Source organism: Symphalangus syndactylus, chromosome 19, assembly GCF_028878055.3.
Source record: "Symphalangus syndactylus isolate Jambi chromosome 19, NHGRI_mSymSyn1-v2.1_pri, whole genome shotgun sequence".
NCBI classification, from domain to species: Eukaryota; Metazoa; Chordata; class Mammalia; order Primates; family Hylobatidae; genus Symphalangus; species Symphalangus syndactylus.
Window position 1 is genome coordinate 87,388,944 of NC_072434.2, and position 12,898 is coordinate 87,401,841.

The window sequence follows — 12,898 nt, forward strand, 5'->3', positions numbered from 1 at the left end:
TCATAGTTCTTCAACAAACCTAGGGGAAGGCAGTGTGGTACTTTTGGTTTATGAGCCAAAGAGATGTGAGTGAGTCCAGATTGATATCACAGCATTGTGAGACTGAAATTAGATGATTATAACATGCTCTCTTAGTTGTCTTAGACCACCATAACAAAATACATAGGGTGACTTAAACGGTCTTCAAACTTACTTCACAGTTCTAGGGGCTAGAAATCCAAGATTAGGATGCTAGCAGGATCGGGTTCTAGTGAGGGCCCTCTTTCTGCTTTGCAGACAGATGGCTTCCTGCTGTGCCATCACATGGCAGAGAATGAGAGCCTCTCTTTCATGTCTCTTCTTATAAGGGCACCAATCCCATTCATGAGGGCAGAGCCCTCATGACCTAATGACCTCCAAAAGGCCCTGCCTCCAAATAGCATCACATTGGAGATTATGGCTTCAACATATGAATTTTGGAGGTTCACATTCAGTCCATAGCACATGCCCAGCACAACACCTAGCAAACAGCAGTCAGCCAGTAAATAGTAACTGTTGATATTACCCAAAGTCAGACAAGCAAATGCTAGAGCCAAGACTAGAATCAGCACTCATTGTCCTGTCCTCTGCCAGGCTACCTTTTGCCATCTGGGTGACCCAGACAACTTGTTTATTCTCTGTGTCTCAGTCTCTTGCAAAATCAGGGGATTAACTTTATTGATCTAAGTTCCTTAGTCCCCACATCTTTGGCATTGGAGTAGGAATCCTTCAGTCCATTGACATCCAGAAACACTGCAAGAGGGCATGCTGGGGCTTGTCAGTCCACAGAGTGGAACAAGGAACCAGTAACAAGAAAACCTTGACACAGAAGCAAACTCCTTTAGCAGTTCAGTCCAACAAACTTTGTTGATAGCCCACTGTATTCTAGGTACTGTGCTGGGAACTTGATGTACGTCATCTCATTTAATCTTCTTACCCACCCAGATTAGGTTTCTTAATACCTATTTAACAGATGAGGAAACTGAGTCTCCAAAATCATACAACTTTCCCAAAGTCATGCAGCTAGAACAAGCGGGACCAGGATTCAAACTCAGATGTATTTGACTCTAGAATTCAAGATATTTTCACGACTTCAGGACCAGGAAATTTCTTATCTTGTGTCTGTCTGCAGAAAAATCAATCAGTCAAGGTCAAATTAGGGGCTATAAGTGACTCAAGAGGGTGGAAAAACACCTATAATAGGGTAGGGCTCTTAATGTATTAAATTGTAAGAAAAAAATCGAGAAAGACTTTGAAATTTAGTGGGCATCCTAACTGTCTCATCCATCTGGGTTATTCCTACCTTTCATTGTGATTGACCAGACTATTGTACAACCCTGTGGAAACAGAAGTTACCTGCAGAAACATATTAGTAATCAAATAATTTCTGCTATACAAAGATAAATTCTGTCCCAAGGAAGTTCAGTTGGCTTCCCTCCCTCAAGTAGAAGACGACAGTTTTTTTTTTTTTCTCATGTGCTTAATGTAAATACATTCAGCATGCTTAATAATAGACTATAATTGTGTCTGCTGTATGGATTCTCCTTTGAACAATTCGTAACAATTTTCTGGTTCCCTCATTAATTAATGAGCTACATGAAATCTTTGATGTGTGTCCATTTTATATTTGTATGAGGTTCAGATTGTATTTTTTTGTTGTTGTTGTTGTTTGAGACAGAGTCTCTCCCTGTCACCCAGGCTGGAGGGCAGTGGTGCAATCTTGACTCACTGCAACCTCTACCTCCCAGGTTCAAGCAATTCTCTGCCTCAGCCTTCCGAGTAGCTGGGATCACAGGCACATGCCACCATGCCCGGCTTATTTTTGTATTTTTAGTAGGGATGGAGTTTCACCGTGTTGGCCAGGCTGGTCTCAAACTCCTGACCTCAGGTGATCCACCCGCCTCGGCCTCCCAAAGTGCTGGGATTACAGGTGTGAGCCACTGTTCCAGGCCTGTATCCTCTTTTAAAATCAACATGTTCTCATCTTTGGTTGTTCCTAGTTTCAAATAGTCCCATAATAAGAGTTGTATCTAGCCTTTCCGGGTCATCATCTCTTCCTGAGCGTCACAGAAAGTACCCTGCCTGCCCTTGACCTAAGCCATCACACTGTACACTTGTATCAAAATAACTCATGTACCCCATGAATATACACACCTGCTATGTATCCATAAAAGTTTTTTAAAATTAAATTTAAAAAATAAAAACACATATATAAAAAAAAGATTAAGCCATGGAATGATGCTCATGTTACTGGAAAGAAGGAGAAGATGGAATAGAGGAAGTAAGCCTGGCTCTTTTCCCTGGGTGGAGTGCAAAAAGGAACCGGGAGGTAGATAAAGATCAAGGTCAGACATAAGCAGTCTCATTTCCTTACTTCCCTAAGATTTGAACCTCAGGTGGGGATGGGGCTGAGGAAACGGTGAGGTAGCTAGAAAAGCATTCAAGAAAACCCAGTCTGTTTCCCTGCTCGTGGGTGGAGAGAGCCTAGCCTCTTCTGGAAATCTCACGTTCAGCCTCACAAATGCCCGAGGGCAGGATTCTGGCGGGGAGCTGACTAGAGAGCTGCCAGGGTCTACTCCAGGTTTCCACATGGTGAGCAGATGAGCCGGAAGTCTGCCGTGAGGGGATGCGGAAGTGCTGTGGGTCACCCGACAAAATACCGGATGCCCAGGTAAGTTTGAATTTCAGATAAACAACAGATAATAACAATTATTACTGTTATTTTAGAGACAAGGTTTTGCTCTATCGAGCCAGGCAGGAGTGCAGTGGCGCAATCACACCTCACTATAATCTCTAACTCCTGGGCTCAAGCGATCATCTCACCTCGGCCTTCCAGAGGCAAACGATTTTTAAATATTCATTTCCATGCTATGCTAAAAATTATTTGGCGTTTATCTAAAATTCAAATTTAGCTGGGTGTCCTGTATTTTATTTGCTAAATCTGACAACTCCCAGAGGCTCCACAGCCTCGTCCTCCTCCTTGCTCCACCCTTGTGGGTGTCCCGAAACACACCCAGACACCGTCCTGGAGAGGGACTGAGAGCAGAAATCTCAAAGTCCATGTTATCCTAACAGGAGGATCATCTAAAAAGGAAGAGATTTTGTTCCCAGTAATTAGCAAGTTTAAAGTTGTTGTTCCCACCCCCGCCTGCAGGTAGGAATTCCTGTAAAAGATTAATTGGATTAGGTATAAAGAAATCAAGAAACTGTTCTCCTTTGCACATCTAAACAGTATGGGTGTTAAAGTTTTGACTCTTGCTACGCTGGCTAGAAGAGATGTTTGGAGTAGGTGTATGGACAGTTCCTAAAACAGAGCCAGGGGAGTGCCCGTCGCCTCATGAAAGAAGTACTAGAGGTTCAGCTACATCCAGAGGCTGGGAGCAAATGGTACATGCCCATCCCTACTTGTACCTGTTAGGGTATCCGGAAAGCATGTGGCTCCCCAACTTCCTATGATAAACAGTGAGAATAGGGCTTTGTTTTATATTCATTGCTTTAGCTTACGGCACATCCAGAAAACCACATGGAACTTCTACAAATGACTAATGGAGCAATTAAATTATATCCAGCAACTAAAATTTCCCTTAAACGAAGGCACCTGAGCTGTTCTCTCCCGGAAGGAGTTACACTTTCTACTTCACAAAGCTTTTATGAAGATTAATAAATTGACGTTTTCAAAGGTGGTTGAGAACTGTGGATAGCAGTGTCTACACTGACTGTTTTAGAAATTTATGATAATTTGCATTACTACAGTACTTATTTTTAGACTCAAAAAAACTCAAAAAAAAAAAAAACAAAAAAAAAAAACCAGAATCATGCCTTACGTGGTTAGCACCTTGCCACATGTGGGGTTTTTTTTGTTTTTTTTTTTTTTTTGAGACGGAGTCTTGCTCTGTCGCCCAGGCTGGAGTGCAGTGGCGCAATCTCGGCTCACTGCAAGCTCCGCCTCCCGGGTTCACGCCATTCTCCTGCCTCAGCCTCTCCCAGTAGCTGGGACTACAGGCGCCCGCCACCACACCCGGCTAATTTTTTGTATTTTTAGTAGAGACAGGGTTTCACCGTGGTCTTGATCTCCTGACCTCATGATCCGCCCTCCTTGGCCTCCCAAAGTGCTGGGATTACAGGCGTGAGCCACCGCGCGTGGTTATTGAGCACTTAAAATGTAGCTAGTCTGACTGAGGAACTCAATTTTCAGTTTTATTAAATTTTAATTAATTAAAAGTTAAATAATAGCCTCATGGAGCCAGTGGCTACATATTACACAGTGCAGCATTAGAACAATGACAAAATAGGAGCACTTAATATTTTAAGGGTCCAGCCCATAGTAAGGTTCTAGAAATAATCATTACAATGACACGCGATTATTATACATATTTTAAACATCTAGACAGGGTTTCCCAAACTGATTTTGCAAATAGCACTTTTTCCTCAGAAAATATTAAGTTTAATAAAACGTTTGATTAAACAAAATTAAGCAGGACTTGTCAGATCATTTAATATTTATATACATTATGCATATTATGCATATTTAAGAATAAGACATCATATGCAGGCTTTTTCAATGTTTCTTCCAAACTTATTTATTCCCAGAACCTCTTTTAGCCACAGAGTACCTGTTAACATTTCCTGAAACTTGTGTTTGGGACGTCTTCTGAAAGACAGTTTGGGAAATGCTGGTGTGGAGAAAAATGATGCAATAAACTTAAAATCTTGAACCTATACAGTACTACTTTTGAAATAAGCCTATGTCAGCATTAGGAGTTGATGCTATTCATTATTTTGTGATTGATAACTTTTTTTTTTTTTTTTTGAGACAGAGTCTCACTTTGTCACCCAGGCTGGAGTGTAGTGGCGCCATCTCGGCTCCCTGCAACCTCCACCTCCACAGTTCAGGCAATTCTCCTGCCTCAGTCTCCCGAGTAGCTAGGATTACAGGTATGTGCCACCACGCCCAGCTAATTTTTTGTATTTTTAGTAGAGACGGGGTTTCACCATGTTAGCCAGGATGGTCTCGATCTCCTGACCTCATGATCTGCCTGCCTCAGCCTCCCAAAATGCTGAGATTACAGGTGTGAGCCACCGCGTCTGGCCTTTCTATCACTAGTCTTACCCCATTCATTGAACCTAAACTGCTCCACCTATATTCTGTTGTGGCAATCATTAAGAAAAGTTTCCACAATAGTGACTAAAACCAACTGTTTTTAACTTATTCTTAAGCATTGGAGCACATTTTAAAAATGTATTCTTATAGAAAACATGACAATTTCTATACATAATAGATTAAAACAGTATAAGTGTATGTTAGACATATACATTTACGATGACTTGTAATCATGGTAATAAATGAAAATAATAACAAAAATTTCTTTTTTTTTTTTGAGACGGAGTCTCACTCTGTCGCCCAGGCTGGAGTGCAGTGGCGTGATCTCAGCTCACTGCAGTGGCATCATGATCTCAGCTCACTGCAAGCTCTGTCTCCTGGGTTCACACCATGCTGCTGCCTCAGCCTCCCGAGTAGCTGGGACTGCAGGCGCCCACCACCACACCAGGCTAATTTTTTTGTATTTTTAGTAGAGATGGGGTTTCACCGTGTTAGCCAGGATGGTCTTGATTTCCTGACCTCGTGATCTGCCCGACCTCGTGATCTGCCCGCCTCAGCCTCCCAAAGTGCTGGAATTACAGGCTTGAGCCACCACGCCTGGCCAACAAAAATTTCAAGTTGGGGCCTATGGACATTGAAAGCTATCTTACATCTTTCTTAGTATGTAATTGATTTTGGTGTTTTTAGTCGTAAAAGAATTGAAAGGTCACCACTTATATGTAGAAGTAATTGAATGTGGTAACAGGGCTTTTGTGTATTTTGTTTTGTTTTCTTAGTAGCTGTTTTACAATTACAGGATACTCTTAGGTTACACATATTTAGCAGAAAAAAACATTATCTAAAAACTAATTTAACTAAGCTTTCTACTTCTAGCCAAGATACAATAATATCAACCAGATTTAACCTTAGTAAACAACAACAAAAAAGGCAAAGTATATGAAACAACGTCTTTCAGATATTTGACATCAACCAGTAGAGGAGAGTGATACCTGAGAGGGGCTCCTACAGGTTGAGTCCTACAATCGTCCCAACTTACCACCTGGAGAGCATTCTCAGGGTACAACCCAGAGAAGGCAATGTCAGTGGAGCCCAGCAGCCTCCCAGACATCAGGAGACAGAACTGGGAGTCCAGTAGGCCAAGACAGTGACAATTTGCAGGGCAGAATGCCAAGAAGAGAAAGCTGAACAGAGAAAGAATTGAAGAGATCTGCAGAGGATTCCCCCTCGATTGTTAAGCCCAGTACTGATAGTGATCAGCATATTTGTGTGAGAAAAATACCCAAGGAGCCCACATGGGGCTGGAACTTGTGTTTCCCAACCAGAATAGAAAAATCTCATAATTCATGGAACACTGGGTAGATCAATAGGGAAGTTTTACCTCAATAGAGGGATAAAATAAATTAGCCCTAAAGACTGCTCTGATGCCACCTAATGAAAGCAAGCCTCATAAGAATCAATGTTTCTAAGTAACTAACTGTATCTAAGAACAAAGCCCAAAAATTTTGTAGAAACACAAAAATATTCAGTACTTAAAAAGGTAAAAATTCAAAATGTTTAGCATCCAATCAAAAATTACCAGACATGCAAAGTAGCAGGAAAGTACAACTTATGAGGAGAAAAATTAATCAGTAGAAATAGACCCCAGAATGGCAAAGATGATAGAATTAGTAGGCAAAGCATGTCAGAACAGTCATTAAAACTATCTCCATATGTTCAAAAAGGTATAAGAAAGATGGAGCATGCTAAGTAGTCATGAAAGTTATCAAGATATGTTTTAAGAAGACCCAGATCAAAAGTACAAAATCTGAGATGGAAAATACACTAGAGGGATTAATGGCAGATTAGATATTGCAGAAGGAAAGATTAGTCAACCTAAAGACATAGCAGTAGAAACTATGTAAAATGAAACACAGTGGGGAAATGACTTAAAAAATGAACGCAGCTTCAAGACAACTTTAAGGGGCCTGATACGTGTGTAATTAGAATCTTTGAATAAGAGGCAAGTAGGAGTAATGAAATAAACATTGGAAGAAATAACCAAAATCTTTCCAAATCTGATGCAAACCATAAACTCACAAACCTAAGAAAGTGAAAAACAAAAAACAAAAACCCCAAATGCCAAACACCAGAAATGTAAAGAAAACTACACCAGTACACATCATAATCAAATTGCTTAAAACAGTGTTACAGAGACAAATCTCTTGGGAGGCTGAGGCAGGTGGATCACGAGGTCAAGAGATGGAGACCATCCTGGCCAACATGGTGAAACCCCGTCTCTACTAAAAATACAAAAATTAGCTGGGTGTGGTGGCGTGCACCTGTAGTCCCAGATTTTTGGGAGGCCGAGGCAGGAGAATTGCTTGAACCTGGGAGGCGGAGGTTGCAGTGAGCCGAGATTGCACCAGTACACTCCAGCTTGGTGACAGAGGGAGACTTCGTCTCAAAAAAAAAAGAGAGAGACAAATCTTACCAGCAGCCTGTGAACCAGGAAGTGAAAGTCCAGCCCAAGCTCAGGAAAGTGGAGTCAGCACTGCTCCACCTAGCAAGCCTCCTTCCTCTTCTCCAGAGACTCCAGAATACGGACATTTGCTTCACCTCCTCAAAACCTTTCTTCTTAGTTGGTTGGGAGGCATTTGACCATAGCGACTGTATCAGTCAAGGTCAACCAGAAGCAGAAGCATTAGATTTTATAGAAGATAGAAATAGAGATATAGATACAGGTGTTAGAGATATAGAAATGATAGACGACAGAAACAGAGATCAGAGATAGAAAAAGAAATATAGAGATGAGATGAAAATAGAGATAGAGATGGTAGAGATGGAGATAATAGAGATAGAAATAGATATATACAGGGTTTTGTTAGAGGTATGTAAGTTGTCAGAATCAAAATGGAGTTGCTTATGTTAAGATAACCTTGACAAATAGAGCCAGGGAAAGACATGAAGAGGATTCTCATGCTTACATGCCTGCTAACAGAAACGACCACCAAAAACAGTAAAAACTACAACTTTGCACAAAGGCTGTCACAACCTTAAGTAAAAAATACTCCTGCAAGGACATCTGCCCAGCGACTGTCTGTACACTCTGGGACTGGCATCACCCTTGCTATTGTTCTTTGTAGCCCAGGGTGATTATTTCAAAAACAATTATGTAATCCTCCTTATTTTTTCCTTTAAAAATCTTTGTCTTCCTTTAACCTCCCTGAAAACCAACATAGTTTACTGTTGCATGCATATTTCCATTGCTGTGCTTTATTCCCAAGTAAGTATCTTTTAGACAACTTCTCTCTGTTATTTAGGTTGACAGAGGTATTTAACCTTAAGCAATTGTGGGAGCTGGTTAAGTCATCTCTGAAAAGCTGTTTTTGTGTCTGACGGAAGTTGACGTCTATAGGGTGGGCAGTTGAGAAGTGTGTTAGGCTATTCTTGCATTGCTATAAAGAAATACCTGAGACTGGGTAATTTAAAAAGAAAAGAGGTTTAAATGGTTCATGCTTCTGTAGGCTGTACAGGGAAACATAGCTCCAGCATCAGCTTCTGGGGAGGCCTCGGGAAGCTTACAGTCATGGCAGATGAAACGGGAGCTTGCACGTTGCATGGTGAAAGTGGGAGCAAGAGGATGGGGGGAGGTGCCAAGCACTTTTAACCAGATTTTTCAAGAACTCACTACTGTGAGGACAGCACCAAGGGGATGGTGCTAAACCATTCATTAGAATTCCGCCCCCCATGATTCAATCACCTCCCACCAGGCCCCACCTCCAATACTGGGGATTACAATGCAACATCAGATTTGGGTGGGACAAATATACAAACTACTAATATATCAGAAAGGAAAGATGGATATTAAAAGAGAAAGAGCAGGCCGGGCACAGTGGCTCACACCTAATCCCAGCACTTTGGGAGGCTGAGGCAGGTGGATCGTGAGGTCAGGTGTTCAAGACCAGCCTGGCCAAGATGGTGAAACCCCGTCACTACTGAAAATGTAAAAATTAGCCGGGCATGGTGGCAGGTGCCTGTAATCCCAGCTACTCAGGAGGCTGAGGCAGGAGAATCACTTGAACCTGGGAGGCAGAGGTTGCAGTGAGCTGAGATAGCACCACTGTACTCCAGCCTGGGTGACAGAGCAAGACTCTGTCTCAAAAAAAAAAAAAAAAAAAAGAGGAAGAGCAATGTGAAACCATAATCAGGAGCTGAGCTGGAGCCCACAAAAATGGACCGAAGTCTTTTTCAGTTCTTGTTTCACCTGAGCTTGATGGTGACCTTGATGTCTTGCAGTAACCCAACACCATCCAAGAGCTCAACACACACCCAGGAGTGGGAGAAGCTGAGGCAGGCTTGGGAGGGTGGAGCAGTTGCAGGCCTGACCCCTGCCTCATGCAAACAAGGCGAGCCAGGAGATGAGTGACGAGGTGTGTGAGCTACACAATGGCTGCGACTTCCCTTGCTCCCCACAAATCTCCTGGAAGAATCTGTTTTGTGGCCCATCCCAACCAAAAACCAATAGGAAAGGAAATTTTGGGAAATGTAACTCAACCAAGCTAAACTGACACATTAAAAAAACACCATAGCAACTAAAATAGCATTTGTGGGATAGCAGAGAATTTCAATTACCCATGTTCTTTCTTGCCCCAATTAGCATTGACAATCAAAGATGTGTCTGTGGGTGGTCTATCCAAGTTTGTCGCATAATGAATTGTTTTATAATCACCTTTCCCTGTATTTGGAAATCCTGCCAGAACACTGGTGAATTCACCACGTACACATAGCTCAAGCTGCTTTTTAATGGAGAGGGGATAAAAAGACAAGAGAATACAAACCCACTAAATAATGCTAAAGAAAGATTCCATCTGTAGAGAACTTCCCCTCAATACCCAAGGTCACAAGGAAAGAGGTGAGAGTATCTGCTCTAAGAAAGAACAAGGTTGACCAACTGCAGAATGAGCCAGAGTAGAACGGGATAGTTAATGAGCTTGAATTTTAGTTGCCTTAAAAGGATGATGATCCAAGCATGAACTCTTGAGGTTAACGTAGTCTGATGCAGGAAAGACCTCAGTGGTAACAAATTTTTTTCCTAGGGATGGCCCAGAGGTCATTTTCCATTGTGAGACAGGAAAGACTTGGAAACAGCTTAATTAGGACCCGAAGTGTTTTAGTGGTGCTAAAAACTGGTGAAAGCAACGGCCAGAATCCTTCATAGACACAGTGGCAAAGGGACTCCATTTGTGAGATCCAGACCAACTTCAGTTGATCTCCAGTGGATGTAACTGTAGAGCCATCCCTGGTGGTCTGAAGGGAGAAAAGCAGCATCCGTCAATGGAACACCTGATGGAGACAGGCCCGCAGCGGAGAACAGCTGGCAGCAGAAGGGTCTGGGGGACTTCTCTTTAGGAGCTGGGTTTCTGGAAGCCAAGTAGGAAACACACACACACACACAGACACACACACACACACACACACACAGCACCACCATTACCATCACCTTCGTCGAAGGGGTAGGCAGCACGGTAACAACAAGGGCTGCAAGTTCTAAGTTTTCAGAAGATTTTTTAGCAGCCATAAAGATGGAACAAGAGCTGGATGCAGTGGCTCACACCTGCAGTCCCAGCAATTGAGAGGCTGAGGTAGGCGGATCACTTGAGCCCAGGAGTTTGAGACCAGCCTGAGCAACATAAGATGATCCTCTCTCTACAACAAAAAAATATAAAAATGAGCCAGGCATGGTGGTGCATGGCTGTAGTCCCTGCAGGCTGAGCTGGCGCACATCTGTGGCACCTGAGCCTCCTGAGCAGCTGAGGGACTCCAGGGAGTCCCGTATTGGCCCCAACTGTTCATCCCTCCTTAAATCTGTAATTTCTACTGTGTAAATTTGCAGTTCCTTCCACTCAAGATGTAAACTGCCCCAACTCATAACATCGGGCGTGGCCATGTAACTTCCTCCTACTTCAGCCTCCTGAGTAGCTGAGGGACTCCCTGCTGAGGTAGGAGGATCGCTTCAGCCCAGGAGGTTGAAGCTGCAATGAGCTGTGGTCATGCCACTGCACTACAACCTGGGTGACAGAGAGAGACCCTATCTCACAAAACAAAAGATGGACCAAGACATGTATTAGGTCATTCAAGGGCCATTGAGTTCACAAGAGATGCAAGGAACATTGAGGATTTTGTGCTACTGGATTAAAGGAGAGTTCTACCTTCTATACCTTAAATTCTGTATATATATATGCATTTTCAATTTCTTATTTCCAGGGGATTCAGGGACTCAGATTTCTCCCCCGCCCCACGCACACACACACACTTCCTGATCCAATAATAACAGACATACCCTTTCTATCCTTGCAGCAGTCCTCTGAAGTAATCACGGAAGTGGGATTTTTGGAACACTCAAGCTGATACAAGCAGCCTGGGGATGGAGGCGTGCTGAGGATCACGGCGTGATGGAATAGGCCCAGGCCATCACACGGCATCAATCAAGAATCACAGGCAGCCCACGTCTTAAGTACCATTATGGACTAGAGACCTGCACTTAAGCTATGCAATGAGCTTTCTGCCTGTTCACAGAATTGCCTTTGCCCAGAAAGGACTAATGATTTCTCAGGATGAAGAAACTGTAGTAAGATGTGAAATGCCCATTTATGGCTAATTGAAGATTAATGAGGTTTTAGTGCCGTTTACCAAGTATTAAATCGCAAACAGGTCATTTCTAGGCATAACTACATGAGGGCTGGGATTTCACTTCAATTATCCAGGGAAGACGTGTGCTTGTGGGCAGCCACAACTTTTCACTGCTCACACAAATCCCACAGAGTTGCAAAATGTGACGACTGAGTATTCTTTTGTTTACTTACTGTGTGTAAAACTACAACTGGTTTTCGATATTCTTCTATTTGGCTTATGAAAGAATGTCAAATGTTACGAATTATCAAAAGCAGTCTTCATCAGCACGTAGAGCTGGTAATTAGTATTATATTAAGCCTCCTAATAAATCTATGATGCTGGTAATTCACTGTCACCTTGTAACTGTCCTGCATCCCCATTTTCCCAATTCTTCCCTCCAGCAAATACAAAAAGTTGTTTTTGATCATAAATTTACTAGCAGTGGTAGACTGAACTATTGTCCCCAATTTTTCATCCCTCCTTAAGTCCATAATTTCTACCACGTAAATTTGCAGTTCCTTCCGCTCAAGATGTAAACTGCCCCTACTCATAACATCAGGCTTAGCCATGTAACTCCCTCTGCCTAAGTGAATGGGGGCAAAAGTGATGGTTTCCTGGTTCTGTGCATAAACTTTCAGAGGCTACAATGTACTTTACTTTTTCCTCTTGGGTTTCCGCCATTTCCAGGAGAAGAATACGCCCTAGCTGGCCTGCTAGTTCAAGGGCGATGCAAGACACGTGGAGCAGAGATGGACCCAACCTGTGGCTGACAGCTAACCTCAGCTGAACCAAGTGTAGATCAACCCACGCCAGCTGGCTCACAGCTCCTGAGCAAAGGCAAGACAGCTGTTTTAAGCCACTGAATTTTGGGATGGGTTGTAAAGCAGAGCTAACTGATTATTGATTGAGCCTCTGTGATATTCTAGCCATGGGTTAGGGGCAGGACATACAGAGATGTGCAAAACATAAGTCCTTGCCTCCAGGAAGGGCCGGTCTCACCAGGACGTTGTGTCACTTCACAACAAGGTACTTCTGACTGGGAGGAGGGTGCAGAGGGCCAGGCTTCCAGACTCGTTTCCAGAATCACTTGATTTCACAAGTTCGGCATCAGTAACGTAAACGATGACT

At 42.8% G+C, this 12,898-nt stretch overlaps 1 long non-coding RNA gene across 2 annotated transcripts; it reads left to right on the plus strand.

Moving 5' to 3' along the window:
• Positions 1-2,664: 2,664 nt before the first annotated feature.
• On the plus strand, positions 2,665-12,602 carry LOC129458742 (uncharacterized). Of its 2 annotated transcripts, none has more exons than XR_010114670.1 (3): positions 2,665-2,689; positions 11,456-12,067; positions 12,458-12,602. It is a non-coding gene; the product is annotated as an uncharacterized lncRNA (long non-coding RNA). The 2 variants fall into 2 exon arrangements; XR_008649722.2 differs by having other exon boundaries at positions 11,456-11,930; positions 12,458-12,596.
• The last annotated feature ends 296 nt before the right edge of the window (positions 12,603-12,898 follow it).